We start from the raw sequence: 22,602 nt of genomic DNA, 5'->3' as shown, positions 1-22,602 counted from the left end.
CAGACAGACAAATTCATATGACCATAAAGGGGAAGTGGGAATTATAGAGAATACCACATACAAAGGTCGACCGCCAAAGATACTTGTACTCATGAATGATGCAGGATTCACGTCGAAACCACACCTGATAAAGGGGGCGAGGCAAGGTGGCACATCCCTGCTTGAGGACTTACCCTTGAGCCACTGGTAGGTAGGGCTTCCGTGTAAACATCCCCACAGGCTCATTCCCTCGAACAGTTGATCCTTACCTAACCTTAGTGCTGTCTCAGGATTCTGTGGAAGCGTCAGGAAATGAAGCTAGCTGGCAGACACAGGGCCTGAAGGCGAGGCTAAGGGCTATGTAGCCTACCCTGTTTTCAGGTCATCATCTCTCCTCCCTACTCTCCCTTAAATGGGAGTGGTGTTGTCCCAGGGTTCCACCAGTCTCCACTCCTGCACGCAGCCCAGGGGCGGGATCTCCAAGCATGAGAAATAGCTGTGCAACTCTAGAATCTGCACCTCCATAGTCATACTGTAAAAGCCTTGATCTCTGCTGGAACTGGCTGCTGTGAGATTAAGTGGGCATATTCTGCCCCACGCCCACAAACCCCAGCACACATCTTCTCCTGGAGTGAGTGCCAGTGTCTACAGAGCATAGTGGGAGTGACAGTTGGTTTAAAACTGTGAAGACCTCCTTGGAATAAGTTCAGTGTCACCCAAGTCAAGTTGCCCCTGGAAACTTCAGGTCTCGTTGCTAGGAGGGGTTTAGACATAGGATCAGAAATAACAATGGATACAATGTCGCATATTCAAGTAGGTAGGGATATAGCTCTGTGGCAAAGCATTTGCCTATGGTATATGTGGATTTGAGCCCCAGCCCTGCAAAACTATTGTTTTTAAGTGGCAACAGATTTAAGCACTGTATGTGATAGGCAGAGAAATGAATGCCTGCCTACCCCCCCCCCCAAGGCTCACAATAAACAGGAAGGATCTAGGCACTTGGCCCTGACCTGGAAGGGAAGTAGGTGTGGTGTGCATAGATGAATAACTGGAGACCAAGTTCAAATAAATGGTGAGTCCACTTAATTTTTTGGGAGAGAATTGTCCAATATCCTTTGACTTTATCCCTCTCTGAGTCCTCAGCCTGCCCTTCTGCATTCTTCTGCTTCTGTTAACATTCAGCCTGATCCCAAAGGGCTTTGGCCCTGATACTCACACACTCCTAAAATGGTTAACTGAATCTTTGTGCTCTAAGAGGGCTACCTGGAATCTCAACCTCGAAGGAAACAGCACCCTGAGTCTGCAGGGCCAGAGAAGACAGGAAGCGGAAGGAAAGGGGGGCAGCCAGCACAGCAGCTCATAGACACGCTCCCAGCTTCTCTGTGTTCCCTCTCACATGGTGGTCCCCTGAGTCCAGGCTGGGCACTGAGCCCAGAGAAAAGCAGTTAGGATAAGCAGTTCCTGTAGTGGAACAAACATGGTTCCTAACTGTCCAACTTTCAGTTCTCATTTCGAAAGACTATGATAATGGAATTGAAGGTGATCACAGATGAGCTGGAGAGATTCGTGGTCAGGTTTTCAACGTTGCTTTGGGGCAGGGTTTTTTTATTTAACAAACATTTATCAGGGCTGAATATGTGCTCAGCCCTGGGATACAGCAATAACACCAAGCATGCATGGTTTATCCCTGTGGGTATGGCTTGAGGTCTCTACAACAGTGGGGCTAGGCTGGTGACCAGTGGCCATGCAACACCTTTAAACATGCAGGCAGGACCTGGAGGGGCAGCACAGTGTGAAGCGTATGTCTAGCATGTGCTGGACCCCAGCTTCCATCCAATAGCAGAGAGATTTAGGGAGAATTAGAGAGTGGGTAGATATGGAGGGATGGGAAAGAAGGGAGGGAGGGAAGGAGGGAGGGAGAGGTAAGCACATAGACAAATGTAGACACTGTTGGGAATGTCTTTGCTGGAGCTACAACTGAACTTTGGTGGTGCCCTCCCACCACGTATGGATTCTATGTTTATTTTGGGATATGGAGGAGAGGGAGGGAAAAAGAAAGACAGACTAATTTTGTGGACTATGTGTGTAGAGAAACTCCTGCTATATGAACATAAAACTTAAGTTGGTGGATAAAATATACAGAAGAAAATCCCATCGTGTTCACTGTATTAAGGTATGACATGAGCTGGAGATCTCAGCTGTTTGAATTACTTTGCTATTACTGTGATAAGACACTATGGCAAAGCACCTTGTAGAAGAAAGGATTCATTGGGGCTTATGGTTTCAGGGGATTGGAGTCCATGCAGGAAGCATATCAGCAAGTAAGGACGTGTGGCTCTGGAGCTACGGCTGACAGCTTTCGTCTTTGTCTCCAAACAACAAGCAGAGAGAACTAATTGGGAGTGGCACGGGCATTTGAAACCTCAAAAGTCCACCCCAATTGGGACACACCTTCTCCAACAAGGCTACAAGGTCTAAGCCTTCCCAAACAATTCCACCAACTGGGGACCAAGTATTCAAATACAAGAGCTTCTGGGGGCCATTCTCATTCAAACCACCACATCTGCCAAAACACTTGAAATTTGTGGTAAGGGGCAGGACATTTAAGGGGGCGATGAGGTATGCCACAGGCCTTCAGTTCATGGGCTATTGGTTCTGTTCTTTAGAGAACCCCAACTGATACGATGGCTGTGTTCTGTCAGTCCTTTGAAAATATCCCACTGGGTTCAGCTTCACTGTTGCAGATGTTGGACACTTACAAAAGAGTCAGCTGTCATCTAGATTTCACATTTTTATAGATGTCTTCTCGTGTGTGGACTGTGAATGTTCTGTTCCCATCATCTCTTTAAGCCTTTCTCTTACTTGAATCCGTTTGCTCCCTCTTCCCTACAGCCCAGCCCAGCATTCAGTCTTTGTAACCCTGGCCCAGGACTTTGGTTTATAGCTGAGTCCCCCTCATGGTGTCCTACTTCCTTAACAGAAGCACCTATATGTGGCTTGATGGGTTTCAGCCCCTTCCGCGGATCTCCAGACGCCATGTGCACATTCGGGTTTTTAATAAGTCCAGTTTGCTTCCCCAGTCCCCAGCTTTCTCAAACAATGAGTGAACTTGTGTAGCCATGTGCTCATCTCAGCCAGTGTTCTCAAAGGTTTGCATATGACATCACCCATGGTTAGCTACTATCCCCAGTGGGCCTTCACTGTTTTCAACATGCTTAAAGGCTTTTGCTTCTTCCTACATGGGACCAGTTCCTGCTGGGAGATCCCATTTAAACATCGTAAGCAGAGTGAAAGAGATTACATCGAAGTGTAAAGACCTTTGGTGAAGAAGTGTGGAGCAACACAGTGTTTACCCACCCCGCGATACCCACCGACCCCACCCAGGATCTTGAAGCTCAGCCTGCATACCCTAATACGGCGGCTTCCTTATCCCTGCCCTATCAACCAATTCCTCCTATAGCGCTGAATCCATACTTAATGTAGCATCCATTGACATTCATCCTGGCACGCCCAAGAGCTGGGTCACAGTTGTCAGGGCAACAGCGTGTCTGTAGGGAACACTAGCTCTCCAGGGTTTCCAAGGCAACCACTCAACAGCGAGGAAGCAGGTGCGTGCCCAGAAAAGCGCCCTTAGGGCGGAGCTGGCTAGGGTGAGGACCCTTGGGGAACTGAGAGGCGTGGCCGCCAGGCTGAGGAGTGTTCAAATAGGCCTTGTACTTGCCGATCATAACTTTCGGTGGAATATTCTGCTTTTGTGGTGCTTTTTGCGATTCCTCCCAGCTTGGTGTATCCAGCTTGTCTCCAGGAGGGAGCCACTTGCGGTTGGGAAATGGTCCGAGTGGATGAACCGCAGCGGAGCGTCCTCATACAGTAAGGTCCTGCGGGACAGAGTTCTAGGATCAGACCTGGGAGTTGACGTGCGCCACTAAAACCTGAGGCACAGTAGCATAGGCTTGTTGCGCAACGCGCGGTGCGCAGGACAGACCACCAAGGCCCAGGAGTCAAGTCGGAACTGGGCTGGAGGAGAACGCATAAGGTCCTTTCCATTTGAGATCTAGGTTAGCTTTTGTGCATAGTATTCGCCCCCGGTTTGATTCATTCGTCTTGTTTTCTGAAAGAAATGCTGCTGGGAACTCATCAGATGTATGCTCCAAGTGAACAGGAAAGAAGCGAGGTTTTTGGAGGATTCTTTGGTATTTGAACCTTGGTATCGTGTGTCCCCGTGCAATCTTTACAGCGACCAAGGCAAGGGAGACTGCAGTGCAAGGCGCCGACTGGGTCTCCCGCCTGTCATCTGCGGCGCCCCCGGGAGGGGAGGGGCGGGCTGTCTGACACAGTTATTAAACCTGGCAGCTGCGTTGGCGGCACCGAGAAGCATTTTGGGGGAGCTCGGAGAAAATACGGGGCTGCCTGTTGGCCGTCTGCTTGTTCTTTCGTCTGCCTGCAAGGCGGCCCCGCAGATCTTCCTCGTGGTTCTGGTTGGTGACCAGAGTCCGGGCACTTTGGCAAACACTTAAAACGTGAGTATCTGCCACCTCGCCCAGAGCAGGCGACAGGCTCGGAACATTTCTGGCTTCGCTACTGGAAGCCCTAGACAGCGATGGGTGAGGGACCAGGCTCCTGGGGTTGGGTAGGGGGACTGAGGACGCAAGTCACCAAGCCTAGCCTGGAGGTGGCGCGAGCACGCTGTAGCCCTGGCTTCCTCTCGCAGGAGGACTGCTGTGTTCGAACCCAACACAAAAGAACCGTGGACCTAGGAGGCTGAGGTGCACAATCCTGTCTAGCCACTTGGGAGAGGCGACGAACCACACTTTAGGGTTGACTCACAGCAATGAAACATAGTTTATGCCCTCCCGTCCGTTGGGATCTTTGTGCACTGCATAGGGATGGCCGCGGTCCTCCCTGAAGCCACCTAGCTGGGTAACAGGCTCACTGCCGCTGGGGCTGGGTCCCGGGAGGATTTCAGAGTTCTGAGACTTCAAGCCTCTCTGCCAGGCTTCAAGCTGATTTCTCTCCTTCCCTGCACATGATATTTGTTCTTCCAAGAGACTAGAGGCAAACGAAAAGACCCCAATTCCCTCCTCCTCCTCACATTACGAACGTTGTGAAAGGGTGTGGTGGGTTTTGTTTGATATCGCCATTGGTTGCTATTGGAAACCTTAGTGTTCGATTTAGTTTTTATATTTAATTATGGGGAAGATTTTCAACGTTACACATCTGGCAAACCTCTCTGAGGTCTGGGTTTCTCTTGAGAAATTTGACTTTCCCGGAAGTGTTCCCAGAATGTTCAGCACAGTCCAGTGGCTCCCAAGTTGTTCAGATACTGGGGTGCCCTTTGACGTCCATCTGCTCAGAAGCCCATGCTCTTGTCTAGTCCGTCTCCTGAGGTCTCTGTGCAGTGCTTGCCTTTGCCTCCCTGTGATTTCTCAAGTCCAGCCTGCAGCCTCCCAGGGTGTGGGGCATGGAAGACATGATCTTCTCTAGAAGGTTCTACAGATCCAAGACCAGTGAGGGTTGGGGGTGCCAGCCATGAACAAGTGCTGGAACTTTCCAGGTCTGCATCTCCTCGGGCATAACCAGAACACAGCAAAGCTATCTCCAGATCTGCTTAAGAGACACGCTCAAGTTTGGGCCGTTCTTCCAATTCTGTTTCCTGGGTGAGCAGCTTTGTCAGCCTGACTTTTGAGGGTTGATTTAGTAAGAGCCAGCCAGCCAGGAGGAGAAAGCAAACAGAAGTGTGTGGGGGTGGGGTGGGGGGGGCACTCAGAAAAGTCCCAACCAAATGTAGCTTAGAAACTCAACTGATTATAAATTAGTCTATAGGTAGGAGACTAAATCTATTCTGGATGCATATTATGGCCTATGTGGGCCCTTTAATTTAACAGAGGGAATTATGGTCCTGACCCCAAAGTGAGGCTTGGTATTTAGTGCTAGAATTTGCACTAAATCTCGATTTTCACCCCATGGTGTGGTTTCTCGGTTTCTTGTTAATCAAAATCAGATTATGACTAAGTAAAAGTGCTGTGAAAAGCAAGCAATGGGGTTCTGAGGTATGTGGTTCTGAGGTATAAAGTATGTCGTAGAAGCCACAGCAAGCCTTTTTGTTGAATTCAATAGTGAGGTAAAAGGGTGCTATTCCCAGTGTTCCCTGGTCTTGAATGAAAAGGTGGGAAAATTGTGGAGTACTGAGAATGGGTCAGTCCAAACAGTAAAGAGCTGAGACACCAAGGCTGTTTTAGGGAAGGGGAAGTAAGTTAGTTACTGCCAAGTGGAGGTAGAGCTACGAGGCACGAGTCAAGAAAAGCAGACCCTGATTGGGTCCAATAGAGAAATTATGAAATGGCACCATTCACTGCCAAGGAGCATCTAGAAGAAAATACATTTTTATCACTTTCCCCCTAGCCCCTCTCAGCCCTGGCTCCAGACCTTAGAGCCTCTTCTAGAGCCCAGCCATTTCTCAGGCTCAGATTTTACCTCATTTGGCCTGATCCCAGGGGTGAATCTGTCTTCAGAATTCTCTGGGTAAGACAATTGATTGACAGACACCTATCCATGCCTCAGATGCCCAGGTCTGTTGCCTCAGGGGCAGGCAGGGGGTGTAAATGCTGAGAGAAGCCATGGTCTGACAGGGTTAACTGGGGAGGGCAGCAGAAGCCTAACCCAGTTAGGCTAGGCAGCTCTGCTGGAGGGAGACAGGAGTCTAGCTTTTGATTTGCTAATGTGAAACCACTAGATCTTTACAGATCGGCAACTAATTAAAATCTCTAAAAGTACATTGCGCTTGCCAAACAAAATGCTCCTGCCAGATCTGTCTTAGAGCCCAGATTGGGCAACCTCACCAGACTGTTGTCTTCCCAGAAAAGGGCAGTGCAGGGGCACGCAGGGAAGTGTTGGGTGGGCTATCAGTTGTCCCAGGACCTCTATCTTCCATCATTGAAGTTTATGCTTGCTTGCTTGTTTCCTTCTTTCCCTCCCTTTCTCCTTCTTTATTTCTATGAAAGAAGAAGTAAACCTTGCTGCCCACGTTTTCTTCCTGGTGCTGCAGGCTTGGCAAATGCTGGCCTCATTCTCTGTGGAGGCCCATAGTTTTCTGACCCAAGAGCTCTGGATGAGTGAAACGAAGAAACAACCTCTACTTTCCTAGAGGCTTTTCTGGCTGTGACTCAAAGGAGGTTGGTCTTCATAAACTGACCACATCTGTCTCCTCCCTGAATTCAACCCTGGCAGGGAACCCTGCATTCCCTGGCAGCTTCCTGTGGAGGCGGACTGGGAAATGAAGGAACAGTCTTGACACTGTCCATCTCCTGGGCTGGAAGGTGGGCACAGGGGAAAGGGGGTAAGAAACATGGGTTGTCTTATGTCTACAAATCGTACTGGTAAGGACATAAAATCTATTTTCAGTTCACGTATATCTTAAGTTTTCCTTCTCTAAGCCACAGAAGCAATTGAAAGTACGGTGTCTCCATTACTCAAGAGGAAGCAGTCATTGCTGCTCCCTCTTTACAGGTTGAAGCATCTTTGTTAGGTGCAGAAATAATTTGAGAGACCCAGAAGACTGTCTTGTTTGCATTCTCCCTCCCTTGTCCTTGGGCCAAGACTCTTGTATTTTGACTTGGTTCTATATTTTTGTTCCACTTGATTTGACATATATTAGCCATACATATTTATGGGGTATAATTTAATGTTTTATACATATTTATCTTCTAACTATCAAGCTGTGGTAATTAGCATATCAGAATTTCTAGCTTTAGTAATCTCTTTGTGACAGGACCATTTGATACCCTCTTTTCCAGCTATTTTAAAATGCAATATATCTTGTTAACTGTAGTCATCCTGCTGTGTGAACACTAGGATTTATTTGTCCCATCCACATATTTTACGCCAGTGACAAAGCTTACCCTGCTTTCTTTCCCCTCTTCTATCTCAGTCTTCGAGGACCAAAGTCTGTTCTCTGCTTCTCTGACATCAGGTCTTAGGTTCTGCATGAGTGAGGTCATCCAGGGCTTTCTTCCTGTGCTCGGTTTATTTCCTGGGTGTGACATCTTCCAGGCCCAACATGCTACAAATGACAGGATTGTATTCCTTTTATGCCCAAACCATATCCCATTATACATGTGTAACAATTTTCTACATCCATTCATCTGTCGATGAGCAATGAGGTTGATTTCGTTTTGTACAAAACACGGGGTACAGGTGTCTTCTTACCATATCAATTTCCTTTCCTTTGGCTATCTACCAGGGGTGAACCTCTAGATCATATAAGTTTTGTTTTCAGATTTTTGAGGACTACTGAACTGTTTCCCAACATAAGTACGGTCATTTACACTCCCACCAACCATGGGCAGAGGTTCTGATTTCTTCACAGCCTACCAGAGTGTGGCTTCTTGACATTTAACCACAGATAGTTGAGCCAAGGTGAATTGATATCTTTTTGTGGTTTTGATTTGAATTCTCTGATGATCATTGCTACTAAGCATTATCATCATCATCATCATCATCATCATCATCATCATCATCATCATTATTATATCATTTCTATGTCACAGTAGGCCAGCTTTAACTGGCCTTAATCTTGGTTATAACTACCATTTTGCCTGCCAAGTAACTCTACCACACATTCTAAACCCTGTAAGAAAAGCAAAGTCATGAAAATGGTCAACAAGTATTTTATGCAATTTCTAGATGCTTTTTTTTTTAAATCCAGTGTTGTCATGTTGATAGTTTTTAAGCAACATCATCCACATTCAGCCACTCTCTAGCTTAGTGAAAGTCTCTTTCCTCCACCTCAGGATCCCAGGGCCCTCTTGGCTTGCTGATGCCACGGCCCATCTTTGTTCACAAATCTTGGGTAAATTGTATCTTGGACAACTCTGGAAAGTGCCCATCCTGAATCCCGCTTCTTGGTATCATCTTTCCAGCTGGCTTTTATGCACCTGGTCTCCTGAAATGCGAATCTTCTTCTCGGAAATGATTTGTCTGGTCAAAAACTTTTTGTTCTATTCTAAAGTCAGATTCTTTGTTTCTTGCTATTGAGATGCTAGTTTTGTTATACGCTCTGCATGCTAACCCAGGTCAGATGGAGAGTCTACACATTCTCTTCTCCTCTGCAGTTGGGCTCCGCACATCATGGATGTCTTGGACGATGCAGAGGCTTTTGGTTTGCTATAAACTCATTTAGCTTGTTTTTTTTTTTCCCTTCCATCCCACAAGTACTTTTGAGGTCTTAGGCAAAAAAATCTCTGCCTAGGCCAATCACTTGAAGTGCATCCCTGTTTTGTTTTGTTTTGTTTTGTTTTTTTCTGGCACCTTCTTAGTTGTGTGCCTTACCATTAAGTCTAAACAGACTAGTGGGTTTTGTAGTTGTTGTTGTTCAGCGTTGGGGATCAAATCCAGGGACTGCACATACTGCTGTTTACCACTAAGTGGCACTTCCTTCCCCTTTAAATCACTTTAAGTTGACGGTTGTAAGATACTGGGGAGGGGCTGTTCCACTCATTCTTCTACACATAGATATCAAGTTTCTTGGAATCTCTGTCATAGTCACTGTTCTATTGCTGTGAAGAGAAGTCATTAGTAAAGAAACTTTTAGAAAAGAAACTATTTAACCGGGGGGCTTGTGCGCAGTTTTAGAGGGCTGTCCATTATCCTCATGGCGAGGGGAACATGGAGGCAAGCAAGTATGTTGATAGAAACTTAGCTGGGAGGTTTATTTACAACTTGATCTGCAGGAAAGAGGGAAAGAGAGGGAGGTAGAGGGGAAAGGGGAGGGAGGGAGGGAGGGAGAGAGATTGGACCTGGTGTAGGCTTTTGAAACCTCGAAGCCCATACCCAATGACATGCCTTCTTCAACATCCTTCCCAAACAGTTCCACTCCCTGGTGACTAAACATTCCAATATATGAGTTATAGGAGTCCATGGGGTCCATTCTCACGCAAAGCACCACGACCATGTACTAAAGAGATACATAGATCTTTCTCTGGTATGTTGGCACACTTGGGGTTGTTAAATTTTATTTGGATGTTGGGGGCAGATACTAAGGATGGGGGTGGGGCATGGTTTTGTTGGTAGAAAGCAGAACACCTGTTCTAGCTCTTGTCCCCACTCTGGTGCTGAGAGAGGGTGATACCCGACTCCCTCCCCAGTGATGATACCCTGAGAGCCATCTAGGGTGACACTGAGACCTGTCTGAGCAAAATGACAGAGACTTCTTGCAGAGGGCCTGGGTGCACACCCCAGGGCTGTGAGGGTGCACACTCAGACGGCAGCTCTGAATAGTAGCAAAGTCAGCAGTCCATTGCCTATTCCATGGGCTCTGTTACAGCAGAGCCATAATGAAGAGACAGGGTCTGTGGTTCTTTTTTATTGGTGGAAGAACTGAAAAGTCTGAGTCTCCGCCATCCTGTGAACTCACCAAAGTAAAAAAAAAATCAAGACTCTCCACCCATCAATTTCACTACTGCTGAAACAGGAGAGAGCTCTCAAGCTAGAAGCTAGAAGCTGCCCATAGAGAGGGGGAGGAAGTGCATTCAAGTGCTTGGCTGGATTCTTCTGAGGAAACTCCTCTCTGACATGGAAGGACAGTCAGCAGCAGCCCTGACACTGAGCTGCAAACATCTCAGGCATGGCCAGGATGCCCTGGCCTGGCATACCCATCCTCTCTTGGTGACTGCATAAAAGAAAAAGCGTGACTCCTTTCCTGGAATTGTAAGTTATCACATTTCACCCTGGCAACCTCTGCTGCCAACTTGGACCAGTTCCCAAGGATGAGAGGATGTTTGGTGCAGTGTTGACACTTGTCTGATGGTCTGCCAGGGCCCACTTCTAACCACCAAGCAGCCTCAGGCTCTCCCCAGAGTTTCTCTCTCTATGCCTCTATCAAACATGAGACCATCCTGCAGAGTGCAAGGTGGGCCAGCCTGTGCTCACACTTGCCTTTCTTCCTGCTACAGCCCAAGCTAATGTGTGTGTGTGTGTGTGTGTGTGTGTGTGTGTGTGTGTGTGTATCAACAAAAAATTTAATTAAGTAATTACTCTGTTTCTCCCACAAAGACTTTTTTTAGGAACATTTTTAAAATTTAGCTCTTATCATCGTGTTCAGTAGAAAGATTCATGCACAACAGCCAGACATAGAATAAAACGAAGACTGTATTAGATTTCTGCTACACTGCTAATCAGGTGCTGGGGCAGGTGTTAGCAGCCAGCCCATGCCAAGTCTGGGAAGCAGGGACTCGTGTCTGCCCACACAGTCAGGTTATTGAGTGGTGGCTCTTGGGCTCCAAGAAGTTGTCTATAACTGGAGAGGGAAGCAGAGACAGTACACAACTGTGGAGGGTCAGGAGGCTGAAGGAGCTGGCGTTTGGCCACTCACTTCTGATAGAAAATAGGGAATTACATAGTTGGGGTCTCTGAGGTGGGGGTGGGTGTTGGGGGTGGAGAGCAATTTGCTCAAGACGCCCAACCAGTGTCATCCTGCAGATAAAGTGACCATTGCAGGCTGTTTTAAGGACTATGACAATCGCTGTAAAGGGTCCAACTTGGCTCACAGGGCTCAGATGACTAAGCCACGATGAGTATTGTCATCAGAACAAGATGAGACTCTGCCAGATTTCTCTACAGAGAATGAGGACTTGGAACTCTTCATCACAATGGAAGTGCCCAAGGGCCACCTGTGGTCAGTAGGACTTGGGGGCTCTCTGACACCCAAAGCTCTCTGATTTTGACAACTTCCTAAGAGACCCCTGGGCTCACTTCCACTCTCTTGTCTTTAGAATCCACATTTTAATACTTCCAAAAGTTCACTAAAATCAAAAAGCATCATGAAAGGTTTGCTTCCGACTGTGTGAACAAGTGATGAATATCTGAGGAGACAGGCATGTTTACCTTGACGTAAGCAGTGCACACAGTTTGTACACAGATCGCAGCTTCACGTGGTCCGCACTGGTTGTGTGTGTGCATGCACTGCTTATAAAGTGACTTTCATTTAATTTTTAAAAGAAATCAGGACTCCTTCCGTCTGGTCGTCTGTCATAACTGTCTGCTGCAGGCACGGTGCAGCTCACCTTCTGTTCTCCACACTTGAAGGAACTTCACATCCGTCCGCATCCCGCCTTTGTTCTTTCTCAGAGTGTGCAGGCATACATTTGAAGAATTTTATCGCTCTTATTCAAATATAAACTGGGGAGACAGAAGCTAAGTTTAAGTTTTGAGTCTACACTATAGATACAGAATCTGCTCGTGTACTCTTGCTTGCTTGTTATTTATTTATTTATTTATTTATTTATTTATTTATTTATTTATTTTTGGTGTGGTGTCATAAGGCACTGGGTCTCGGCATTCTTCAGGCTGTGACCTTTAATACAGTTCTTCATGTTGCAGTGACCCCGGAGCATAACATTACTTTCACTGCTATTTTATAACTGTAATTTAGCCTCTGTTATGAGTCCTAATGTAAATATGTGTGTTTTTCCAGTGGTGTAGGAGACCTCTGTGAGGGTTTTTGACCCCTAAAGGGGTATCAACCCACAGGCTCATTGTCATAAGGGAACCAAGCGCTCTGTGTGTGTCAGGAAGCAGGCTACCACTGACACACACTGCAGCCATACCCTTTTGAAATAACAGATATTTGGGCCTGGGAAATGGCTCCACAGTAAAGTGCTTGACTTGCAAATTTGATGACCTAAATTCAATCCCCAGAATTCAATGAAAAAGTCAAGTATGGTGATGCTTGCTGGTAATTGGGAGCAGGAAATCGGACTCACTGGCCAGCCAGCCTTTCCTACGTGGCCAACTCCAAACCAATGAGAGACCTAGTCTCAAAATCAAGGTGGACAATGCTCCCGAAGACAACACCTAAGGTTGTTCTCTGCTCTGACGTCCAAACACACACACACACACACACACACACACACACACACACACACACACCTGACCTCCAAACACACACACATACATCTGACCTCCAAATACACACACACACACACACATCTGACCTTCAAACACACACACACACACACACACACACATCTGACCTCCAAACACACACACACACACACACACACACACATATATCTGACCTCCAAACATACACACACACACACACACACACACACACACACAGAGCCATACGCACACCTGCCCATGTATGTGTATCTGTACACATATATAACAAATATACAAAGTGTTTCCTGTCTCTAAAAATAGAATTCCACCAGAGGTGGGAGATTAGTTTGAAAGCACTTCCTTAAGTCCATGTGACTGGCTCCTGAGAAGGCTCGTGTGTACACTGTTCGGTCTATGGTTCACATCCCGTTAACCTTTGACCTTTCTGGAAAGCTGCGAATAGAGGAGCACCCTATGTTGTCCACAAAGGGTTACACCTGCTCGTTACTACCTCGAGAGGTAAATTTTGTGAAAACCCAGAACCTGAATCCTCAGGAACGTCTTCCCATTACTTTATTACCATCCCTGCATGTATCCCAGTATGCCACCATCTTAAGGTATTTGGAACAAAAAATAAACTTCACTTCAGCTTTGTTAGGTGACGTAAGCATCTGGACTCCTCTGGTCACAACTTCCCAGCAGTGCCCAGTGCATCTTAGATAGGGACTTGGCCTCAGCCTTCCCACTGTCTTTTGAAACACTTTTTTTGTGTGTCCTGTTCAAATATTTTTCTGAAAAATTTCTCCCAGCTCTTTCTCCCTCCTCCCCATCTCCTTGGGTTGGTCTTGATTGACGTAAGAGGAGTAAGCTTCCTCAGCATCCTGGTATTTCGTGGTAATTTCCCACAATTCCAGTGTTCATTCATTAACCATTTTGACAACTCAGCCCTTTTCAACAGGCAAGCTCACAGCTTTCCCCTGCGTCTCCTCGGTCCTCTCTAATGGACCTTCTCCTTCCCGCTGAGAACTCACGTGTTCTCCGCCTGTGAGTTTCATCTGTGCTGTGCCACGGGGTTTCTGTTTTCCAAGTTTTAATTTCCAAGATGCTCTTCCTGATTTTTGAGAATGCCGGGCCTCTGTGTCATGGGTAGGTAACTTTATACTGCGAAGACCACAGAGTGGCTTCAGAGCCTTTCTCCTTGCTTTCTGTATTGTTTCTGTGTCTCTGAGTTTCCTCTGTGTTTTGTTTTGTTTTGACTTGGCCCTTTTCTTTTTCTGGATGCCTGGAGATCTACACTGGCAGACTTTGTACGGTGACCTGGCAGACAGCCAGGTTTTCTTTGAGTGACCCCCGAAAGGCTGTGTGGGAAGGATTTTTCACTAAAGGGACAATTCAGTTTCTTTGGTTCTGGTGTGAGTCAGTGGTAGAAGCTTGCCCTGCGTACTGGAGGCCCTGGTCCGCCCTTCTTCTTATTTCAGGGCAGGGAAAGGAGAGGTTTGTGAGGAGCCTTCTAGTTTGGATAGATAAAACAGATTGCTGTCTTGTCTGTCTGTCTGTCTGTCTGTCTGTCTGTCTGTTTGTTTGTTTGTTTGTTTTTGAGACACAGTTTCTCTGTATGTTCCTGGCTGTCTAGAGACTCATTTTATAAACCAGGCTGAGCCATCTCTCCGGCCTCATCTTTTCTCACACACACACACCTTTACTGTAGGGCCCGATGGATGTGTGTGACGGAGTGAGCGGTATAATATTGTGGGACCTGGGACCGTAGATACGGCAGCAGAGGGCTTGGCTTCAGATCTTGGTTCTGTTCATTACCACCCCTAAGATCTCCATCAGTTCCCTTTCAAAGCCCGAGCTGAGAACTGAAGGTGCCACCAGGCCTAGGAAGAGGAAGAGCATAGCTGGATTCTCTCCCTTTTTATTCCTTGTGGTCAGTTCTGTGTTGTAAGAATATGGCCTTTTATCCCACACAACCAGGCCAATGAAAGCACAAAGGAAAATGCACCCATGACCCTGCTGTAGAGATGTGGCCTGCTGAAGACACTCATTGTTTTCAAACTTGGCAATCAGAAAGAAAGGGGCTCTCAACAAACCAGTCATTGAGGAATAGGCCGGGACTCTAGCATGGTGAAATGACAAACTGTGACATGGCAAGGAGCCCTGAATGGAAGCTCTCTGTCACAGGGGCATCTAAATGCATCTACCCAAACAGCACAGAAACACTGTCGAAAGCCCTGCTTGTTTCCGGGGCTGACTTTGAGATGGGGTCTTTCCCAGGGGATGCCATCCCAGTTCAGCTTCAGTACTTAGAGTGAGCTGGGTCCCTCTCGGCACTTCTTGGCTCTGGGGTGAGTAGAAGACTGTGGGGTAGCGCCTGAGCCTGCATCTCATGGACACTAGGAGAGAAACCAACACAGAGATCTGCAGATAGAAATGATGAGAGGACAGCCAATCGACCCCAACAATGCTTCAGACATCAAGAAAGAGTCATTTGTGGGCTCTGCCCCTCAAAGGGGCCAGTCTTGCCGAGACCACTGAAATAAATGTTTTGCTGCCTCTGTTGTTTGGTTTCTTGAGACAGGGTCTCACTGTGGCACTCTGATTGGCCTTGAACTTGCAACAGTCCTCCTGCCTCTGTTCCCTGGATGTAGGGTTTGCAAAGGTGAGCTTCTATTGCAGGGTAAACCTGCTCTCCTGCAGATATACTGGCTGGGAACACAGACAATGGCGAAACATGTTGCTGTTGGAACAATGTGGAGCATTTAGACAAGTCTCACTTGCCATCCGTCTTGCTGCTTAGAATTCTTAAGTTTATCTACGGTGATTTTTAGAATAAGAAAATATGGTGAACATATCATTCTGAAAAGGAGACATTGTGGATGTGTAGGCACCAGAAGCACGTGAGTGGCATGCATGCCTGCGTGTGTGTGTGTGTGTGTGTGTGTGTGTGTGTGTATCTTGTGCATATATGTATGTGTTTGTCTCACTCTCTCTCTCTGTCTCTCTGTCTCTCTCTCTCTCTCTCTCTGTGTGTGTGTGTGTGTGTGTGTGTGTGTGTGTGTGTGTGTGCTGGGAGTAGACCCTGGACTTCATCAATCCTAGGCAAGCATTCTTCCACTGAGCTACACCACAGCTTTGTGAAAGGATTTTTGCTAGCATTTGTTTTTGATATTGAGTTATATATTAGGGAACTAGTAAAATGAATTATGTTACATCCATAAAAGAAGAAGCCATTCAGCCACACACACAGATACACACAGATACACACAGCCACACACAGCCACACACACACACACACACACACACGATGGAAATATAGTACTAAATATTTTCGTAAGAAAAATGATCTGATATACTATTCATAAGAAGGCAAAACAATTCATTAGTAGTGTATATTATTTTATTTTAACCAAGACTGTTTTCACAATGCATTTGTCAAGAAAACAGCTGGTCTAACAGTCATTTGCCATCATTTCTATGTGACACTGTAGGTGATACTTAAATTTTCTCAAAGAACATTTGTTTCCTTTGAATTTTTTTTTTAAAGATTTATTTATTTATAAGTACACTGTAGCTGTCTTCAGACACACCAGGAGAGGGAACCAGATCTCATTACAGATGGTTGTGAGCCACCATGTGGTTGCTGGGATTTGAACTCAGGACCTCTGGAAGAGCAGTCAGTGCTCCTAACCGCTGAGCCATCTCTCCAGCCCTGTTTCCTTTGAATTAAGAATGCAAAAATGGGTATATATTAGTCTTAATAATATACACATTAGATAATCGTGATGTATGTCTGCTCGCTTGCTTGCAACAGCCTAGGCTGACCTTGAATTCTAGATGCTCCTTTCTCACCACCCCAGTACTGAGAAAGACACGCACGTGCCAACACGTCCATCTTAATACTCATTGAGATTACACTGTAGGCTTTGAAATAACTCAGTGTTAGTCCTTCTATTCTTTTACTGTTGAGTGCACTGAAAAATGCAAAACATCGTTCCTTGAATGTACACATGCGATACACACTGGCTGACTGAACTGCGCTAAGGACAGGAGAGGTGGCAGGACGGCTCAGCACTCAGAAGCACTTGCTGTGCAGCCGTGAGAACTGGAGTTTGCATCCCAGCACCCACAGAACAAGCTGGGTGTTCCGTGCACGCCTGTGACCCCAGCTCTAAGGAAGGAAAACTGGAAGACTGTGTGGGTTTGCTGGCTTCCAGCCTAGCTGGTGAAGCAGATTCAGGAAGAGCCTCAGAGCAATAAGTGAAAGTGAAATAAGACACTTAACACCCTTTTCCAGTCACCATATACATGCACAGGTATGAGGGCATGCACAAACATATGCATAGCATACACACACATACACACACGCACACACACATGCATAGCATACACACACATGCACACTTCTTGAAAGCATTATTTTTCCCCTCCGCTCCAATGTAGAACTAGTTAAAAGTTCTTCAGGAGAACTTTACCGCTCCAGACCCTGCAGTGGTCGAAGAACCTCAGCCTCTTTACAAGGCAAATGTGTATTGAGAAGAGGTTGCCATTAGGACCCAGCGCAGGCTGATGTGACCAGGTGGCTGTTGAGAGAAACCTACCCCACTGACCCGCCTGCTTCAGATGAATACTTGTACACTACACACCTAACACGTACCCTGTTTGTTTACCCACTGAGCCCTGGGAAACCACAGGATGGACTGTCAGGTCCTCCAATGAAAACTACATTAGGCTCTGCTTACCACAACTGACCTGGCAAGTCAAGTTTGGTTTAATTCCATTTGTCTCTTTGGGGTAGAGTTTTGTTGTGACCACATGTGGCTGCTCTAATTTTCTCCTGGTTCTACTTCTTGGTGATTTTCAACCTGTGATTTTCCTTGCATGATTTAAGTTTTATAAAGCATATGGTTATATTTCTATGTGCATAGTGAAATGTGAATATATCTGAATTCATGGAATGTTCTGTGTGATTTCTAGACCATAAGATTTATGAGGATTTTTTCTAAATTTATGCACTTGCACCTGTGTGTATGCACACACGTGCAGGAGCATGCTTGCCTGTGCACACGTAGGTATGCACGTTAGTAAAGTTGCCAAAGAGACCAGAGAGGGCTTCAGATCTCTGGAACTGAAGTTACGGGCAACTGTGAGCTATGTGATGTGGGTGCTGGGACTCACACCCAGATCCTCTGAAAGAACAGCAAACCCCTAAACCATTGAGCCATCTCTCCAGATCCTGTTTGTAAAGATTTTACTGCTGAAGGAATCCCGATGTCCTCCACTGTCACTACCCTGAACGCTCTTTCCAGCTCCCAGACAGCATACTCGGGATCCTCATTGGACTTTTCAGTGATGTTTGAATGTCTATACATGGCATTCATCCATGCCTGGACAGAACTATTCACATTTGTCACTATTGCTGTATACTAACTCCGTGTCCCTCCAGAATGGCCCATCCACACCATCAAGGACACCCTGACTTCATCTGCATCTGCAGATCACAAGTGTGCTATGGGGCTGTCCGCGGAGGGACCCACAGTACCTACAGCTAGTCAGGGGATGGCACATTTCCAGCCCCTGAGTAACAAAATGAATGGCTTGATTGTTGGGGATAACAATGTTGGGTTTTTAACTAAAGAAGCAAAATGAGAAGGGAGGAGGAGATGGGGGAGGAGGCAGAGGAGGAGGGGGAGGAAGGCTGAGGAAGAAGAGAAGGAGAAGGGGAAGGAAGACAAAACAGGACCAGACTCAATCCAGTGAGACCTTAACTCATTCCCAGTGGAATAAACAATTAAAAATTTCCCAATATAGTCACCGTGCCTCTTTCCATTTTTATGGAGAAATAAAAATACATTTTAAAAAATTAAGATCATCTGGCATTCTTTGAGAACTGTGCTGGATAGTTTTATGTCATCTGAGAGGAGGGAACATCAGTAAAATGCCTCCTGGAGCTAGGCGTCCCTGTAATCCCAGGGCTCTGGAGGCAGAGACAGGCAGATCTCTGCTCAACAGAGTGAGCTTCAGAACAGACAGGGCTACCCAGAGAAAGTCTGTCTTGAAAAACAACAAAACGAGAAAGAAATCCTCTGTAATAGCAGGTGGTAGGCCATCCTGTAAGGCATTTTCTTAATTAGTGATTGATGGGGGAGGGCCCAGCCCATCTCGAGCCCTGCCATTCCCGGTCCAGTGGTCCAGGATTCTCTAAGGAAGCAGGCTGAGCAAGCTATGGGACCCAAGCCAATAAGCAGCACCCCTCCATGGCCTCTACAGCAGCTCCTGTCTCCAGGTTCCTGGCCTGCTTAAGTTCCTGTCCTGACTTTCTTTGATGAAGAACAGTGATGTGGAAGCATAAGCCAAATAAAGTTTTCCTCCCCAAGGTGCTTTTGGTCATGGAGTTTCATCACAGCAATAGAAACTCCAAGACAAACACTAAATGAGTCAGATGAACGGCCCCTCCCGGTGAGCTCCAGGCTGATGAGCAGGCAGCATGGCTCCCAGGCTGTGGTGGGGTGGGGAGGGAACACTGGGCCTGGCAGGGGGACACACTCTACCTCATTGCTGCGGGTGCTCTCATGCCAGTCCCAACATGGCTACCCCACACCCGGGCTAGCGAGGACCTAGCAACTGCCTTTGTTCTGGTACGTCTGTCTACCGAGCAAACTCAGCCAGGAAAAATGGCTGGGATCAGGGAGGAACTAAGACCCCGATTTCGGACCCAAATGTGGGTGCATGGATCAGTCCACACAGCAGAACAAAGCCCAGGTCTCAGGGACAGCTGTCCCTTGTTTCTGTTCAAAGCAATGAAATAAAAACGTGCTTCTCTTTCTCCTTTTAAATCCGTGTGGTGTGTGTGTGTGTGTGTGTGTGTGTGTGTGTGTATGTGTGTGTGTTCATCAATGGGTTTCTTTCTCAGTGAACCTGGAGATCCCTCAGCTGACCAGAAAACCCTAGCACTCTGCTGGCCTCCTTCCAGCTCAGGGATCACAGGCGTGTGCCTGTGTGAGTGCTGGGTATCTGACCTCAGGTTCTCACGCTTGTGCAGAAAGCACTTTGCTACCTGAGCCATCTCCTCAATGCCTTTGCCTTTTGGGGATCTGGGGATCAAACAGGCAGCCTTGCACACACTGAGCACATGTTTACTGCTGAGTTATCCCCCCATCTGGGGTATCTTCCTCTAATGACACCAAGGGCTGCTGGTGAGATGCCCAAAGAGTAGTGATGCTATCATTATTATAATATAATTAATATAATATAATAATATAATAGTAGTGGTGCCATAGCTATTGACTCTGTATCAGTAGCGAGGCAGGACTAGGTGAGGCTTCTTTTGTTCTTTTGTTCTTTTGCACCATTCATAATTAGCCTATATAGTGAGCACCAGTGCTATGGTTTGAATACGCATCTCCCTAAGGCCCCTATGGGAGATTGGTCTTGAGCCTAGGGCACTACTTGGATATCCTCCACCCCCACCCCCAGGAGCGTAGCTTTGTTCTGTCATGTGGTGCTGCCTTACCATAGGCCAAACCTTTTGGCACTAAGTAACCAAAGCCTAAAACGTCTGACTGCCCCCACCCCTCTCTCAGCAAGCGTAGTTTTCCTGTTGGGCCAGAGATTAAACCCAAGGCAGCTGTGGCTGCCCAGGTCTGAGAGGAAATCAGGGGTAGCCGTGAGTTTCCACTCTGTACTCACCCTACAGGCGACTGGCCCTACGCCCTGTGAAGATGCAATATTTCTTTCGCACAGAGGAAGAATAACTGGTTCATTTCACTTACAGGAAAAATGACCTCCTATTCTTTTCCCCTTCTTTCCAGCTGACACTGATGCCCTGGGGTTAGTCTTTGAGCCAAGGTGAACAGAGAGAGAAGGGCGTCTCCCAAACAGATGGGGGTGGGGGCTGGGCATGGGCCATCCCAAGTGTGTAAAGGAACAGGGCCTCATTAGCTACAGAGCAGGCAGGTGACTTCACTCTCAGGCTGTCACCAGCCTGCCAACCCCAGGATTCCTCCGGAACTGCTCACAGCAGATGACAGTTATCTTAGCAACAAACTCACCTGTGCCTGCCGATTTCAAGAGTTTAAAAAGTCCGTGTCTTTGTAGAACAGGATGCAAGCAAGGAATTGCCTTCGCCCAAGGAGTAACACTCAGTGAGGCCTCACTGCCTAAGGAATAAGGTCAGCAAGGCTGCATGCACCAGCAGCAGGAAGCCTCCTGTGTAACCACTGATAAGAGGAGCTCTCAAGGGCAAATAGCTCTCCTGTCCTAAATCACCTCTACCGAGTGCATAGTGAGGTATTGATTGCCACGGTATCGGAACAAAGCATAGACAACTGTTTAATAGCTATCTGTGTTTAAGAAGCGTGCACAGTGCAAGCTCCCAGCTCCCAGTCAATGGTTTCTGAGTGCCATACTCCCTCCCCTTATTTGAAGGAATTCACTGTAAGTGGAAGTGCCAGCTGCAGGAGTGTCCTCCAGAGGGCTGCATGAGAGAGAATCTCCAAGAACACTGCAGTGACAGGGGCGTCCTGGTGTCTGGAATGGGGTGGATTCCTGGAAGCAGATTTGGGGAGTCACAGAAGAAAGGTATTGTGTGGCAGACAAATGGAAGTGACCCAAATGAGTTGCTGTGGTCAGGGGTCCAGGACTGGCTTGACAGCAGGGGAAAGATGGGCTTGGAAGGAATTCATCCAAGCCATAAGGAAAAGAAGCTGAGGGTGACACACCTGCTAGCTACCAGCGTTGATCACACCCAGTGTAGACAAGAGTCAAGCATCACTTCATACCTCATAACTAGAAAGAAAGATGTCAGTGAAAAGACCTTCTAATTAAGAGTCATGGAGGTCGGAGGGACAGAGGCTACATGTGCAAATGAGGTGTCTTTCAAAGTCTGACTTCTTTCTTTCTCATTGAAGTTAAGAGCATAACTCAGTGATAAGAGTGCTTGCCTAGCACGCTTGAGACCCTGGGTTCCAACCAAACATACCCCTCCCCCAAACATAGCTTCTCCTATCCCAAAAATGATACTTGAGACAGGACAAATATCTGTATGATCTTGATTTGATCCTGGATTGGCAAAGACATACTTGGGACAATTGAACTGTAGATTAGGTGACAGACTGGGCATAAAATTCCAGGACTCAACAACTGCTGTGTGGGAATTTTTGTCCTCATTCTTAGGAAATGCACTCTAAAGGGATTACAGTTCTCTGTAAATGGAGAGGGGAGGGGAGAGAAAGAAAGGGAGAGGGGGAGGGGGAGGGGAGGGAGAGGGGACAGGAGAGGAGAGGGAAAGGGGAGGGTAGGAGAGGAGGGGAGAGGAGGGGAGGGGAGGGGAGAGGAGGGGAGGGGAGGGGAGCGGAGGGGAGAGGGGACAGGAGAGGAGAGGAGAGGAGGGGAGGGGAGGAGAGGAGAGGAGGGGACAGGAGAGGAGAGGAGAGGAGGGGAGGGGAGGAGAGGAGAGGAGGGGAGGGGAGGGGAGGAGAGGGGAGGGAAGAGGAGAGGAGAGGAGAGGAGAGGGGAGAGGAGAGGAGAGACTGGTGACAGAATGTTGCAGCTGCTACACCTGACTAAAGACAGAACATTCTTCTGGTTGCATAAAATTCTCTGGTTGTTTTGTTATCGATGATGATGGTTTGTTTGTTGCTGTCCTTCTGCTCTGATTTTAACTTTAATTCATGCTCTCAGTTACATCAGTCAAGACTCAGTGCAGCTGGGACAGAAAGTTTCCAATGGTTGCTTAGCCAGGAG

General features: G+C 47.1%; 1 protein-coding gene across 4 annotated transcripts in view; it reads left to right on the top strand.

The window, feature by feature from the left end:
* Window positions 1-3,626: 3,626 nt before the first annotated feature.
* Window positions 3,627-22,602, top strand: part of Trim2 (tripartite motif-containing 2) — a 151,643-nt gene continuing 132,667 nt past the window's right edge. For 2 of the 4 annotated variants that reach the window (XM_087627123.1, XM_087627121.1), the window contains exon 1: window positions 3,627-3,849. The gene's annotated coding sequence lies outside the window, so the exon portion shown is untranslated. 4 annotated transcript variants of the gene reach the window in all.

This window comes from Rattus norvegicus, chromosome 2 (genome assembly GCF_021556685.1).
Source record: "Rattus norvegicus strain SHRSP/BbbUtx chromosome 2, alternate assembly SHRSP_T2T, whole genome shotgun sequence".
Taxonomy (NCBI): domain Eukaryota; kingdom Metazoa; phylum Chordata; class Mammalia; order Rodentia; family Muridae; genus Rattus; species Rattus norvegicus.
Note: the sequence above shows the minus strand (reverse complement) of the source record. Positions and strands in the feature narration are given on the sequence as shown.